Source organism: Arvicanthis niloticus, chromosome 3 (genome assembly GCF_011762505.2).
Source record: "Arvicanthis niloticus isolate mArvNil1 chromosome 3, mArvNil1.pat.X, whole genome shotgun sequence".
NCBI lineage: Eukaryota > Metazoa > Chordata > Mammalia > Rodentia > Muridae > Arvicanthis > Arvicanthis niloticus.
Genome location: NC_047660.1, coordinates 89152922 through 89168528, shown reverse-complemented (window position 1 = coordinate 89168528; position 15607 = coordinate 89152922). Strand labels below are relative to the sequence as shown.

At 39.9% G+C, this 15607-nt stretch overlaps 1 protein-coding gene across 8 annotated transcripts in view; it reads left to right on the top strand.

The window, feature by feature from the left end:
• Positions 1-15607, top strand: part of Ccser2 (coiled-coil serine rich protein 2) — a 110610-nt gene that overhangs the window by 1687 nt on the left and 93316 nt on the right. The window contains exon 1 of one of the 8 annotated variants that reach the window (XM_076931490.1): positions 12726-12843. The exons of the other annotated variants lie outside the window; for them this stretch is intronic. The gene's annotated coding sequence lies outside the window, so the exon portion shown is untranslated. Of the gene's footprint in view, positions 1-12725; positions 12844-15607 lie in introns of those variants that run through there. 8 annotated transcript variants of the gene reach the window in all.

Below are 15607 nucleotides of genomic sequence, written 5' to 3'. Positions count from 1 at the left end.
TTCCCCATTTCTGGTGTTTGTCTGCATTCTCATTTCATCAGCATTTCCTCATGTCCTCTCCATGGGACTGCTTGCAGTTCACAGAAGATGGCATCTTCCTTTGTTTCCTGGGTCCAGAACTGTCTTCCTAGTAAACACCTTGCATCTCCACGAGAGTGTTGAGCTTGAGGCTTGTCCGGGTATCTCATCTGTTGTTTGCACTGATCCACTAGCATCAGGCCAGGCTCTACTGAGCACTTCCTCAACTAGGAGTTAATGATTTACTTATATATGGCTCCCCCAGGCTTTTGAGTTTCTTTTTAAGTTTGCTGCTGCCGGGTAGCGCTCGCCTTTAATCCCAGCACTTGGGAGGCAGAGGCAGGCCAGCCTGGTCTACAGAGTGAGTTCCAGGACAGCCTGGGCTATACAGAGAAACCCTGTCTCGGGGGGGGGGGGGGGGGGGGGGGAAGAAAAAGAAAAAAAAGTTTGCTGCTACAGCACACACTGCTAAGGTCTATTTACTCAGTGCATTCTGAGGAAAGGGTCCAGGCTTGAATGCAGATTTAAGATAAACTAAATATGTTTGGATTGTCTTTCAGTACCAGAAAATTTAGAAAAATAATCAATACTTAAAAAAAATGATTTTTAGAAAAATTTTATGTATTGGTGTTTTGCCTGCTTTTCTGTCTGTGTGTGGGTGTCAGATATCCAGGAACTGGAGTTACAGACAGTTGTATAATGGTCTGTGGTTGCTGGGAATTGAACTGGGGTCCTTTGAAAGAACAGCCAGTGCTATTAACTGCTGAGCCATCTCTCCAGCCCCAACATTATTACTTTTATTTGTTTAAGGATGAAATTAAAAACTTGTTAGGAATGACATCCTGGTTATGATGGGAAAAAAGTCAGTCTACTTTAAGATGGAGGAATGAAGGCCATGGCAAGTAAGGGTTGGTCTAGAACTTTTTTTTGAGGTGCAGGGGTTTGCCCCCATTGTGGCTAGAAAGGGACAGATCTGGGAACATAGATGTCCTTTGGCCATCTTCGTAGTTCACTTTTACTCCCCTCTGTCCTAATTCTAAATACAAATTTTTAAAAAATTACATTTGCCTATTTGTGAGTGTGTGTTCTCACATGCTCATGTTCCTGTGCCACAGTGTGTGCATTATGATGTGTGTGAGTAGGTCAGTTGTGGGAGTGGGGTCCCTTTTTCCAGCATGTGGGTGCTGGGGATAGAGCTGTTAGGCTTGATGACAAACAAGCACTTTAATCCACTTTTTTTTTTTCTTTAGAAAGAGTCTCACTGTAACCCAGGCTAGCCCAGAACTCAATGAGTCGATCAGCTCAGGCCGAGCTCTGATTTCTGCAGCCCCTCCCTACCCCCCTCCAGCCTTCTGAGTGTTAGGGTACAGAAGCCATCAGTGCCTAGCTTCTAATTTCTAATAAAGGGTTATCATCTTGGTGCTGTATGAGAGAAATGGATATTTATTATAAAAGGGCTATATTGGTAGATATTAAATTGGAAAAATTTGGCAGATCATTTGGTTCAATGCTAAAATAGCTTGGAACAACTAAAGCCTAAAAAAAAAGCAAGTAGCTTGCCTCAGTCTCCATCTACCTCCTGCAGCTCCTGACCTCGTGCTTGCATGCTTCTCACTGCTCCGTGGTCCATTTGTGCTTTCCTCCTCTCTAGCTGCCACTCCTAGGGACCTAAAGCCCTTGAGTGGCTGGGAAACATGAAACCTCATTTGGGAAAATGGGAGAAACTGGACCTTTACCACTCCACTGGGCGGGAGCTTGCTTATACTTTGGTGTTGGGAGCCTCTGGTCACCATATGGAGACCCTGCACAGTTCCTTCTGGTGGTAAAGTGAGAGCTGGTTAATAGCATGGCTAGAATTACATGTATGCTTTGCCTCTTGTGAGGATTGCTGCTCTGATTACTCCTGGATAGTTTTTTAGGGACAAAAGTTGATAATTGTAGATTTATGTATCTAGCACATCAGTTTTCATCTATGTGCTTAGCGTAATAGGCCTCATTAGTTCCAGAAGACGTTTTGTTTTACAAGAAATAAAACCAAAATAAACTATTCCTTGATTCTTATCAATTTCAAATAATTTATACCACCGATTGGTGTGTAAATGTAACCTTTAATCTGGGTTTTAATACTTGATGGGTTTTCTTTTTGTTAGTTTTTATACTGTTGGGTTAATTATAGTGTTACAGAAAATATTTATTTCTAAATGGACATGTGAGTTGGTTATTGTTTTGTAAGTAGTGCAGTTGGTATATTTTAGATGTCTTGGATGGTCTTACTGAAAATGCCACTCCCTGTCCTGTCAGATTTCTGTAGTTCACATATGGCCACATAGTCATTTTTTTTTTTTTTTTTTTTCCTGAAGGCTAAAGGCCCTTGGGAGGAATTATAGCACCAGAGGGTATGAAGGTTTTATCAGTTTCAAAAGCTCTTGCTGGCTTTACTTTAGAAAGAGCTACACTTCTCCCAGCAGAATTTTAATCAAATAATTTGTCATACTTTCGTTGCCTTTTGTTTTGAGTTAGTCTTTTCAACGATGAGGATGAGAGGACTTTCTGTCTCACAGTTAAAAGGCACTCGCAGGTTTTATTCCAGTTTTATTCTCTCCTCTCTGCAGATGGGTTGTCATTTACCCACAAAGTCACTAAAATATTTTTACTAATTTTTATTAGCATTAGCACTCCATATATTATTTTTGTTACTTTTTATATTTATTTGAGACAGAGTTTCCTGAAACCCAGTCTGATTTTGAAGCTTTGTCCTTTTTACTCTACTGTCTATGAGTTATAGGCCTGACTTATTTTTTAGTACCAAATACTTGGTAGCTTTTTAAAATTTTACTAGAATAATTGACTTTTAAACATACTTTGTAGTTTTGTCTTTTAATTGTGAGGTGTGAGTATGATGGTACCCCACCATTTAAAGCATGCACTTTATTTAGCTTCTAGCCCATCCTCTTACCTGAGACCCCCTTGAGCAGGGATTGTAAGCATGAGCCATATTTTTGGTTGGTGCTTACTTTTGAAAGATGAATTCTGAACATATTCTTGAATACCTTAATGGACTTTTACTTATATGAAATATAATTTTTTATATTTATCAAGGTGTAAATTTATTTTTGAGTACTTAAAGTAACAATAAATCTATAATATGTTAAAATTGTGATACATTTTAGACAAACCAAAGAGTTCATAAATGTAGTGTATTTGTTAAAGTTTTTGTCTGTTCAGGGTTGACCAGAAGGTCATTTCTGATTTAACTTGAATTGTTAACCATTTAAAAAGCTACAAAACAAACCTTATAATCTGCTCTTTTTTTGGAAAGCGATATATTTTAGACAGATAAGATAGCCTAGAATAATAGTTATTAGATATACTACACTGATACCTGGCATGCCATTGTTTCTAACTACTACAACCTAGAAGGTAGGCTTTTTGTAGCATCATGTTATGGATGAGATGTAAAGGGAGCTGCTGCAGATAAAGTAGGTATCTCTAGCAAGCCATGGGACAGGACCTGGTCTGCCTTCACTTTAAAAGGGGCTATTCCAAATGTGTATTATCTTATTGCTATGCTAAAGATTGGACTTTTTTAGGCATTTGAAAGATAAGTATTTGAAACCAAATCAACAGTTCATGATAGTTGAAAATTTTCTTCTGTTTACCCTTTTGTTGTTTCTTCTGTTTAATAGTTTAGTTTGATTATTGCTGGAGGGTCATCTTTGAGGATTGTTGGTTTTAAAAATACTGTGTGATATCTCTTGGGGAGATGGCTGATGTATCAATGTAGAAATACATTAAACTGTGTTTCTCATAGGAGGTAATAGAAATAGATCATGTGAAATTAAGTCTGGACTCTGGGTTGGAAATGGAGATTGAACATAGTTCTTGAAAGATAAAAGACTGAGTAACCCTTTATAAGATGACTAGAATGTAGACTGGCAATTTGGAAAGAACTGAGATTGAAGAATGTATATGTATATATATATGTGTATGCATATTCTTTTTTTTCTATTGCTCTGTGATATATTGTACCTAATTTTGTGACATATCTAGTCCCTGTAAGGGCTGAGTATGATGTATGGGTGAATACTGGATAACATGACACAGGAAGAAGGTAAGAGATTTTGGGGAAATAAGAAATCACCCAGTTCAAAGGAGTGACCAAGAAAGCAAGCCCTGGGATATGATGGCTATAGGAGACTTGAGGAAACTGTAAGTGAGAGAGTCCAAGGACATACAGCACACTCTGCACTTGGAGTGCCATTCCAGGCTATAGTTAGTTCTGGATGATGCGCCCTCATGTGACAGTTTATGTCAGTACTGACAACCCTTCCACCTTCATATTTTCTCAGCATTCTGTAGCTTCCTGTCTCTTTTGGTTTGTAACTACTGATTGCTAGGTTCCTGATTCAGGGGTGTGACTCAGCCTACTAAGAGACCAGCCAATCAGAATGTTCCTTTCTTTATGAATAAATTGAACAGTTAGAAAATATTATGTGTAGTCTTTGAGTTTAGCTCTTGTCTAGTGAGTTGGCTGATTTTATGTCTCAGAGTGAATCTTTGGTTTTAGAGATTTCTGATTGCTTAAGTTGAGGCCTTGAGCTATGAGGAGATAGAGGATTCTTAAAGGCTACGTCCACTCCTGGCTGGACTAGAACTCAAAGAGATCTCCTTGCCTCTCTCCTTTTTTTTTTTTTTTTTTGTGAATCAGAAGTTTGGTGATCCATAGCTTCTGTTTTTATGTTAGGTATTGAAAAGACCTGGTGACATCTCATGTTTTCTGACTGTTCAATTTACTCATAAAGAAAGGAACATTCTGATTGGCTGGTCTCTTAGTAGGCTGAGTCACACCCCTGAATCAGGAACCTAGCAATCAGTAGTTACAAACCAAAAGAGACAGGAAGCTACAGAATGCTGAGAAAATATGGGGGTGGAAGGTGACCAGATGTTTTCTATTTCTCTTGTTTTCCACCCGTTCAAATGCAGAAGGAGAAATCACCTATGCTACAGTTTTGGGTTGCCTGCCTCCCCGCCTAGCTACCTCCCCACTCTAAGATATGATCTCTGGTGAGTGAGCTGGTAGTATACACTAGGGACAACAAAGAGGCAGCATCAAAAGGTTCTTTGACTAGTTCTTGTCATCATATTAATGATATTTGGTTGCAGCTTGAGTGCTTTGTGGAAATTTGAGAGCTTTCACAGACCATTATGTCTTGGCAGCCAGTGTTAGGGTTGAGAGTTACATTTTTTCTCAGAAGACCACAGCTGAGGAAGGCAAGAACTGTTCATAACAGCCCTTAAGTGTATAGAATGGTGTTGGTGTTATTTTGGACAGAGTTGTTGGTAGGGCAGCTTACAGGAAACAGTCAGGTGGTGTTTCTTGTCAAGGGATGGAGAGGCAGAGCCATTTTTTCTTTGCCTTCCCTACGTTCTGCTTCATGATAGTCTGGACTTGTCAACTCCTATTTTTGGCATTAGCCAGACTACTTGACTGTGTGGCCTACCTTGCAGTCTGTGTTTCTCCAGGATTTGAGAGCCTCTACACTACTGATTTCTTCAGTCTTTGCTTTAAGAACAGACCAAGTCTGAATAGATTCAGTCATCAGTCCATTTAAGATGGGTGAGAACTTGCTTGTCATAGTACAGTGAACTAAACAATTTACATGCCTTTTTGGAGCTTATATGGAGTCAGTACAAAAGTTTCTATGTAGTGTCCCAACTGTTACAGTCCTGTGGAGGAAGCAGGATGAAGTCGGAAGAACACATGTGGGGAGCTGCTCTTTCATACAAGATGGTTAGGCAAGCCAGAGCATGGTCTCTGCAGACTCTGGAAAAGAGAATACTTTATATAGTTAACAGTTTTTAGTGTGTTATGACATGTGCTTATTTGCATGTGTGCTCATATTTGTGTGTGGAAGCCAGAGCTAGGTGTTGAGTATTTTCCTTAGTTGATTTCCACCTTGTTTTTGAGGCAGGATTTCTCATCAGTTCAGCAAGACTAGCTGGCCGATAGCTCCAGGGATCCTCCTGTTACACCCGCCCAGCACTAGCATTACAGATGCCTGTTACTATGCCACTTTTTATGTGGGTGATGTGGATCTGAATTCGGGTCCTCATGCTTAAGCGGTAAGTGCTTTATTGACTGAGCCAGCTTTCCATCCCTTAGAGGAGAGAAACATTTTGATAACCATGGAACAGGGTACCTGTCCTGGGTATCCTGGTCTCTTCTCAGAGTGATGGGTATGTCAGTGAGGCATTGGCAGGAATGATAGGCAGAAAGTGATGTCTGATGTCTGATCAGGTGCTGGGAGTCAGACCATCTCTGGTTGTCTAGACTCTAAAAGTGCAAGGACAATGTAGAATTTCAACTTTGTTTGCTTGTTTATTTTGCTGGAGATTAAATTTAGGCCCTCCCAGTTTCAAATCAAGCTCTCTACCTCTGAGTGACTTTTTTTTGAGACAGGGTTTCTCTGTGTAGCCCTGGCTGTCCTGGAACTCAGTCTGTAGACCAGGCTGGCCTCGAACTCAGAAATCCGCCTGCCTCTGCCTCCCAAGTACTGGGATTAAAGGCGTGCTTCACCACCACCCGGCTTCTAAGTGACATTCTTGACTTCGATTTTTTTTTTTTTTTACATGATTCTCTTTGCTGCTAAGTAAAGGATGTCAGCATTACAAAAAGAATATGATCATTAGCTGCAACAGTAAATCTTGTTAGTGATGGCATTGATTTTAGACAGGAGTTGGGAGAAATATTACAAATTCTGCATAAATTTTGGATACAGAGGCAATGATTTGATGATGGATTGGATCTGGCCTAAAAAACTCAGATATGAGTTGACACTAATCAGTAAGACTGCATAAGAAGCCTGTCTTAAGGGGAAAATAATGACTTTAATCTTGGATATGCTAAGTTAGCTGTGAAGACACTAGGTATCTAGATGTACTTGAGTATGCAATTCACAGTAGAGGTCTGGAATAAAGACACAAATTTCCAGTGACTGGCAGATAGCATTTAATGCTCAGAGAACTGAATAATAGAGTTTGGGAGTGAGTGTAGCTGGAGAAGTCTAGAGATATTCCTTGGGATCTTAGAATGCTGAGAAATAGAGACAGACAAACAGACAGACAGATGTGCTCTCTCTCTCTCTCTCTCCCTCTCTCTCTCTCTCTCTCTCCCTCTCTTTCTCTCTCTCTCTCCCTCTCTCTCCCCTCTCTCTTACACACACACACACACACACACACACACACACACACACACACACACGGACGGATGGACAGGAGGGGAGCAGAAGGTAAGTTGTTCCAGACAGCTAGAGAAAACCTGTTTCAAAGAAACAAGAGAAAGATTAAAAAAACAAATGAAAGAAAGTGGTATCCATGAATTCAAATGAAGTGTCTTATAAGGGAAGAGGGAGTGATCAATTATGTTAGGTTGAGGACTAATTGTTGATTGTTAGGTTTAACTGATAGGTTTCTGGGGAAGTGGTGAAGGTAAAACTTGATTTTGATTATCTTGAGAGAGTTGGCAGAGAGGAATCGGAGACAGTGGGGTATATAGTATTTTCCAACAGTTTGTTAATCAGTGAACTTGGAAAAGTAGCGGTGGCGGCATGTGGATCAAGCAGTTGGTATTTTAAAATACAGGTATTTTATAGTACATTTGCATATACACTTAAGCTATATACAGTTAATGGAGTGATCCAAGAAAAGGAAAAAAATGCAAGGGCTATTTCTTTGAGGCACATATGAATTAATTTAAGTATTCTCTGTCACTATTACTCTTGATCTTAGCCAAAGGACTGAGAAATGAACTAGTGTTACTTTTCTCACTGCTGTGATAGTCTACCTGACAGAACATGGCTCATGGCTTGAAAAGGTGCAGTTAATTATGGCGGGAAAGCCATACCAACCAAGTGAGGCTGCTGGGATATTATGTCATTCAGGAAGTAGACTTGGGCTAGAAGATCATCTGGGCAGTATCTCAAGGCCCAACTTTAGATACCATCTCCAAAAGGTTCCACAGTCTTTCAAGAGAGCACAACCAGAAGGATTAAATGATCAAATACATGACCCTGTGAGGGACATTTTGTTTCTAAACTATAACATATGCCCATGTATATTTCCTTCTTTTCTTTTTAGATAAGGATAGTGGCTAGCTGAGAGCAGCCCTTTTACTATTTTCTAATGGAGGGTTGATGAATTATCATCAGTTCAAAATTGTAGTTTTTTTATATACAGTTTGCCCACATTTTAATAAATTCTTAGGGAATCAGCATAATAGTCTCATATTTACTAACATTAATTTTAGCAGTTTTTTTCAGTGTTTGTTCTATTGTACATTCTATAGATTTATGGTCTGTCTGATCTACTTTTACTCTGAGATATCTCTTTTAAAAAAGAAATAAAATTAAAACATGAAAACAACAAAATTTAATTGATGTATAAATGATCTACATTTTAGAGGAAAATGTAGTGGCCCCCCTTTCCTGGTATACCTGTCATATAACCAACAATACCTATATTATATATACCTATACCTATACAAATTGAGGTCATAGCCAAGATGAGTTCAGAACCAGTCTGACACACGTGTTCCAGTCAGCACTTACGTCCTCTTCTTGATGTTGCCTTTTGTCGTTAGGTCAGCAGCTGTGCAGTTGTTGCCTTGTGTTCTCCATTGGCCAGTCTCTAGCCATGCTCTTTAGGGTTTCTGAGTCTGAGCAGGTCCTGTTTATAGTCATCTGTGGCTCCTTGTCCCGGAATTGACTTTTCATCCTTCTATGCCTTTTATTAATATTGTGCCCACATACCATTTCCTTGAGAATTCTACTACTTACATGATGCTTTTCATTTTAGTATTATAAGGTAAAAACAGAAAATCCTCTATCCTTTGCTTATTGTGTGTGGTGGTTCTAGGAAACTGAGACATTGGAAATATACATTCTTTTGCACATGCTGTTCATCATTTTCTAAGCTATCTTTCAGCATCTTAGTACCTCATTCAATTGCTTCATCTTTCTCTTTGTTGTTGTTTGAGACAGGATCTCACAGTGTAGTTAATGTTAACCTTGATTACACCATCTGGAGTTACAGGTGTCTCATCTGGGAAAGTTATTTTTCCTGACTGGTCTCTGTTAGTTTATAGTTCCAGGTTATAGATAACTGGATTTTTGTTCATTGAATGACTAGGTAAAATATCAGTATTGATCCAGTTTTAATTAACACATTTAAACAATTTAAATAATATTACTTGTGTGTGTGTGTGTGTGTGTGTGTGTGTGTGAGTAAGTGTGATATGAGTGTAGCCATGAGAGGACAACTTGTGAAAATTGATTCTTCTCTCTTCTGCTCTGGGTTCTAGAGATGGAATTCAGGAGGTCAGACTTGCACAGAAAGTACTTTTACATGTTCATCCATCTCTGGCTCAGATAATATTCTTAAAGACAGAGCCATACAGAAATAACTTTAGAGAACTAATTGTTTATTTAAATATTCTTGTCAGCCAATAGTTAGATTTATTGACAGTTCTACTATATATGGCAGATCTATTTGTGTTTGGGATATTTCATATGCTGTTCTCATTATCTTCACCGTTATATGTCTAAGGACGTTGTCCTTAGTCATCCTCCACTCTGAAAGCAAGCTTGTCTTAAAACCCATTCAAAAAAATCAAAACCCAAATCAAACAACTCATTTCTTAAACGTGATCTACCCACTAACAGCTTCATTAGTTCTCGTCACCATCTCATAGGCCACTTAGAGTTCTCTGTGGTCTGATAACTAGAATTACTGTGTTCCATTAGAATTTGCCAGATGTTTTCTGGCAACTTGCTGTGGTCCTGACTTGTTAGTGCTAGGAGCAAGAGGCTGAGGAAGAGAAGGTCCAATCCACAGGTGATTGGCTGCAGTAAATGCAGCAATGATAGAACATCTAGGGCACTATGGGAAGACAGGAAGCAGCCAAAGTGTGTTTCCCACACATCACCTAACACAACCTTTGACAGTTTACCTACGTCACACAGTGTCTCCCTAGAGCAGCGTCAGATCCCAGCAGATACGGCTTTAGCCTTCTGAGAGTGCCCTTCCACTTGAGATGGCCATGGCAAGCCCCCTTTGTGGCTTGTGCTTATGACTGACATGTCATATTAAATCAGGTTTTACCTGACACTCTCCTGGAGTTTAATTTGCTCATAGATATTATAATGGACATTACAAAAGGTGTAGATGGACTAGAACAGGATTAGATAGGACTAGGGCAGGCGCATGGGAAGGAGCTCATGCCTTCATGGGCTCTTCATGTCCAGCACTCCAGACACTTGCTGAACACTGTCCTTTGTGTTTTTATGGAGGTGTCATAATGTCGGGACAGCCGATTGCATGTTAGACTTTAGTGATCAGCTTGACCCTCAGCTCCATTTCTCTCTCTGAAAGTTTAGGGATAGAGCTGAAAGTCCACCTTTCTAATTATGCCCCTGTCCTGAGATTATATAAGGGCACAGGTTTCCATTAGCATACAAAAAAGATTCTAGGGGTTTTCATAGCTGTCTCTCAAGAAACCAAGGGAGTGCCTAGATTTGTATTTCCCATTATACCATAATATCTCGGGCATCTTGGGATAGTGAAAATCTTTTACATATATTCCTTAACTTTACTTCTTTTGCCACCAGCCACTTTTATGTCTTTATTACTATTTTTATATGATTTAAGTCCTCTTTTAATAGCTTTGGCCTTAACTGTCTTGTTATCCAGTTCATTAAATGCCTTATCTTCAGAGTACTTTTCTTGGGGGCAGGGAAGCTATATGCCGTCTTTCTTTTGTTCACAAAATAAAGTCTTCAAATATCAAAACCTGGAAGTCAGAATCTTTAACTCATACTTTCCTGTGTTCTGCTACATAAATCTTGCAGCCAGCGAAGGTTTTACATTCTCCTCCAAGTGCACACCGCAGTCTCTCTTCTGCCATTCTTGTTTGAGTTAACTTTTTTCTTGCCAGTAGTCTTAACTTTGCTTTCTTAATAAACCCAAAGTGAGCTTTGAGCTCTCAACACCCTCGCATCTCCTGCCTTCAGAGGCCTCACCTGTGTCTCCTTCTTCTTTTCTTCATTTTCTTTCACTGGCCTTGAGTCCTGTACTCAGTTTTCTTGGTTAAGCTTGATGCAGTTACTCAGTCACTCCCAGGCTTCTATTCTCTTGTCTATTGTTTGTCATTAGTTGTCAAGTCTTGATGGCTCTGTCCTTTCTCCATTTCCTTGGACTGTCTGTCTGAATAGACTATCATAAAATGCCCCTTCAGAGTAAATCTGATTAGTTTCTGATTTTCTATGTAATTTGTGTTCAGGAAACACGTACTGGTTATAGAGGAACACTAAAAGCACAGTATTTTTGTGTTGACCTCCCTAACAAAGTACTTGAATCATAGGCTAAGTCTTCTCTATCTCCTAAAGGTTACTTTCCCAATATGTCCATTAGATCTTTTTCCAAGGAATTTTATTTCAGGGAATATTATTTGCTAAGATTATTAGAAAAAAGCATAGGGATTGATTTTTGGTTGGGAGAATTTTGGAAACAATCTTAACAGGATTACAAACATACTCTTTTTTTTTTTTTTTAATTTCATATGTTTGTTTATGTGCCTGAGTGAGTTTATGTACACCATGCATGCACAGGTGCTCTTAGAGGCCAGAGGGTGTTAGACCCCTTGGAGCTGGAGTTGTGGGAGGCTGTGCGCTGCCTGATGTGGATTCTGGAATACTGAACTTGGATCCACTGGAGAAGCAGTAAGTGCTCTTAATTACTAAGCCATCTCTCCAGCCCCAGCAGGTTGTTTTTCTAGTGGAATAGAAAAGATATTAGAAGTTTGCAAGTAACAGCTTGGCTCTTAGTACCCTAATGGCTCTCAGTGCCTCAACTGCAGGAAGATTGTGAGACAGTAGACAGGACATGAGCTTTAGTGTGGAGAATTTTAAGCTAATTCTTGAGTAGTATTGAAGAGAAGCTGTTTAGCTGTCAGTTAGTAACCAGGAAAATCTCCTTACACGATTGTTGCATGTTCCTGGAAGCTACACAAGAGGCGGTAATGTTATTATTGGAGCTCCACATCACCCTTAAGGGTGTTTCTGAAGTGTTTCAAGACGTCTTCTTGGAACTTGGGTGTATGTATAGAAAAGTTCTTTAGTTTCCGGAAACTTTCCTATGATTTCCAACAATAAGTCTTAGATCGAATTTGTCTGATTTGTAACATTTGCACAGTAAAGTACTTTAAAAGTTAAGGGCTGCTTGGCATGGTGGCACACATTGTAACGCCAGCACTTTGGAGGCTGAGGTCGGAGGATTCAAGGCTGAACAATATTGGGAGAACCTGCCTCAAAAACAAAGGGACAAAAGCTTTGAGTTCCTTGTATTGGAATGACTTAGCACTCACTTCAAATAATGGAATGTGTGGTTTGTGAACATTTTGCAAAGGGATTTTTTAAAATTAGCTTTTGCTGTTGCTTTCTGATCCATACTCATTTTCTGATGTGTTTAGGTGTTCACATGGCTGCCAGTAGATTCTTACTTGGGTATTACCTTGGAAAATCTGCCTAGTTTGTAGTACAGCAGTTTGAACTCACAGGTGGGGTGTATTTGGGATTTTTATCAGTTTGCCTAGGGCATTCTCATTGATTTTTTTTTTTTTTTTTTTTTTTTTTTTGAGACAGGGTTTCTCTGTATAGGGGCATTCTCATTGAAGCAAATGAGAGAGAAATGGAGACAGCTTCAGAGAAAAACCAAGGAGTACCACAGTTGACTGTCATTTTCAGCCCACTGAGTAGTACAGCGTAAGCTTTGGTAAAGAACATTGAAAGGGCCCTGTATGGTCAGAATTCCTAAAGGTTTGGTAGGGGATAATGAAAAAAGAATAACAAAGTTAAAATATGAAGGGTTTTGGAGTGTATATGTGTGTGTGTGTGGGGGGGAGTTGTATGTACTGTGTGTGTAATGTGTGTGATGTGGTATGTGGTGTGTGTGTGTGTGTGTGATTAAACTGGAGATTAAACCCAGGTATCACACATCCTAGGCAAGTTACCTTGTTACTAAGCTATATTCCTAGCCTGTTGTATATTTTTATTTTGAGGCAGAATCTGGCTAAGTAGCTTCATTTGGCCTTGAACTTCTTACATAGCCGGGTCTGGCCTTGAACTTGTGGTGCTCTCGCCTTAGTCTCTCAGTTGCTGGGAGATAGGCTGTGCCACCAGGCCCAGATTGCTTTTGTAATCGTAGCTGCCCTCACTAATCAGCTGTGTGTCCGGATGGATGATGCTTCCTCAAGGGTCAATTTACTTAGATTTGAGTACTCAAATTATCAACATTGTAGGAGTGTGAGATACAAAGATCTGACATACCAGTTGCTCTTAGCACTGTTTGGAGGCATTTTGGAGAAACACAGGGAGACTTTAAGACCAGCATGCTATAATTGTAAATAATAGCTCTGGCAAATTAGAAAGAATGGATCAAGGAGAGCAAAAGGGGAGCAAGGAATTAAGGCTGGCGTGTGCTAGAACACTGGTTAGTGATGGTGGGTTTGGACAGGTGAGATAACAGAATCAGAGGTGGAAGGAGAGAGCCTACTCTTGACCTCCACACTTCCTGCACTGTGGCATGTGCCCCTCCATAGCATGTGTACACATAGAATAGTGGTAAGTACATTTGTTTGATAAGATGGAAAGAGAGGATGTGTTTGAAAATTTTGACACAGTGTTCATACATTGTATTCTTTAAACTTGAGATTTCTGAAAGAGCTGGGAGAGTTCACAGCAAGGATGTGGACAGAGTACTCAGCATAACATTGTACAATGCATTGTTTTTTCCATGTGGATTACTGTTTACTCTAAAATATAATTACATCATTTTCCCCTCCTTTTTCCTCTACCTCTCCCATGCCCAGCCACTTTTCCCAATTTAAGGCCTCGTCTTTATTCATTGTTGTTGCATATATATAAACAAATCAACATATAAATACAACCTGCTGAACTGTTTAGTATTATCTTCTAGATAATTTGTTTCTAGGGTTGACCACTTGGTATTGGGCAAACAATCATGGGTATTGTTCCTGGGGAAAGCTAATTCTTCCCCTCTCAGCAGTTATTAATTGCCTGTAGCTCTTCAGGTAGCACCAGTGCACCATAAGCGTTTCCACTTCTGCACTGGGACGTTAACTGATGGAGTTGTCTCAAGTCCTCTTCAGGCAGCCATGTTGTTGAGCTTGCATGAGTGTAGCTTAGCTTTCCCATCATAGTTAGAAAGCACGAGCTTAGAACAGATTTCCTGGGCCCTTGTTTCTTACAAACCCTCTGCCTCCTCTTTCTAGATGTACCCTGAGTCATAGTTGAAGGAGTTGTGTTAAAGATTTATCAGTTGGTCAGTTTTTGCTTATATTTTGTCTGGTTATGACTTCCTGTAGTGGTTTCCTTCTGCAGCAAAAAGAGACCTGTCAGTGCCACACTTACCTGTAGTTATAAAGATAAGTACTTAGAACGCAGTAAGCAGTTATATTGGTTTAGCAAGTGGCGTTAGTAGGTCTACTAAGACTGATGGCATCATTGGCCAGTTTAGTTGGCTGTTTACTATTCCCAGTTGGAAGGACTGAAGTGAGTAGTAATGTGCTAGGACCTGTGTGTGAACTTGGCTGGCTGCCATTGCCCATATGAGTCTGGAGTCCTTCATACTTGGGTGGAACTACTGGTTGCTTTTCTCCTTTGGAAGTCTTTACTGTGCTTTCTGGGACTATGAAATTTAGTCCTCAGGAAAGAGGCTTCCAGGTCAGATCCAGTTTGGATCCTTTGGGTCCTCTGTCTGAAGGGCATGGCATCCTTACCAATAGTGATGTACTTTCTACCTCTGGCGGAACAACTGAGGGCAACATAGAGAGGCATTTTATCTTAACACACTTCAGGACTTCCCATTCTGTACAGCTTACTGCACTGTGATGGGCACATCTAGCTGGCACCTGCTGTATTGGCAGGGCAGTTATGGGTTGGGTAGAACAGACAGAGAACATTTTTATTGTCTTATGACATTCTGTGGGTGATGCTGGAAAAAGCACTGTATGGGATGAAATTATTCACAAGAATGAAGGTAGACCAGTGATTTGAGAGTGTGTAACTTTCTGCGGTTAAAGCAGCTAAATCCTGGAGGTTGGTTAGGATTAGGAGGTGGAACAAGGCAGCAAGGCATTCAATTCTTTCTACTGGCCATTAGGTGGCAGTATCATCTCAAGTTAGCTGAGAAGTTGGTGGGTTGTTGGGCCTTTATGTTTCCAGGAATACTTGGGAGGAAAAAGTTTCATAGAAATTTATATACAATGTTTCATGTCATATGTATTTAGGTCTTACAGTGCTCAGTATGCCTACAGGGGCCACATTTTGAAAGAAAAGAGAGCTTTGGTAGAATAGAAATTAACTGTACTTTGAATAGTATGGTCAGTCAATTCTGTGCAGTGATGTCTGCAGTAAAGCAGAAGCCTACCTGCCCTCTCTCTCACTTCTTCACGTTCTTAGGAGGTACTCTGCCTGGTTGTGATGCCTGTGAGTGACTCCATAGAAATGCATTCTTA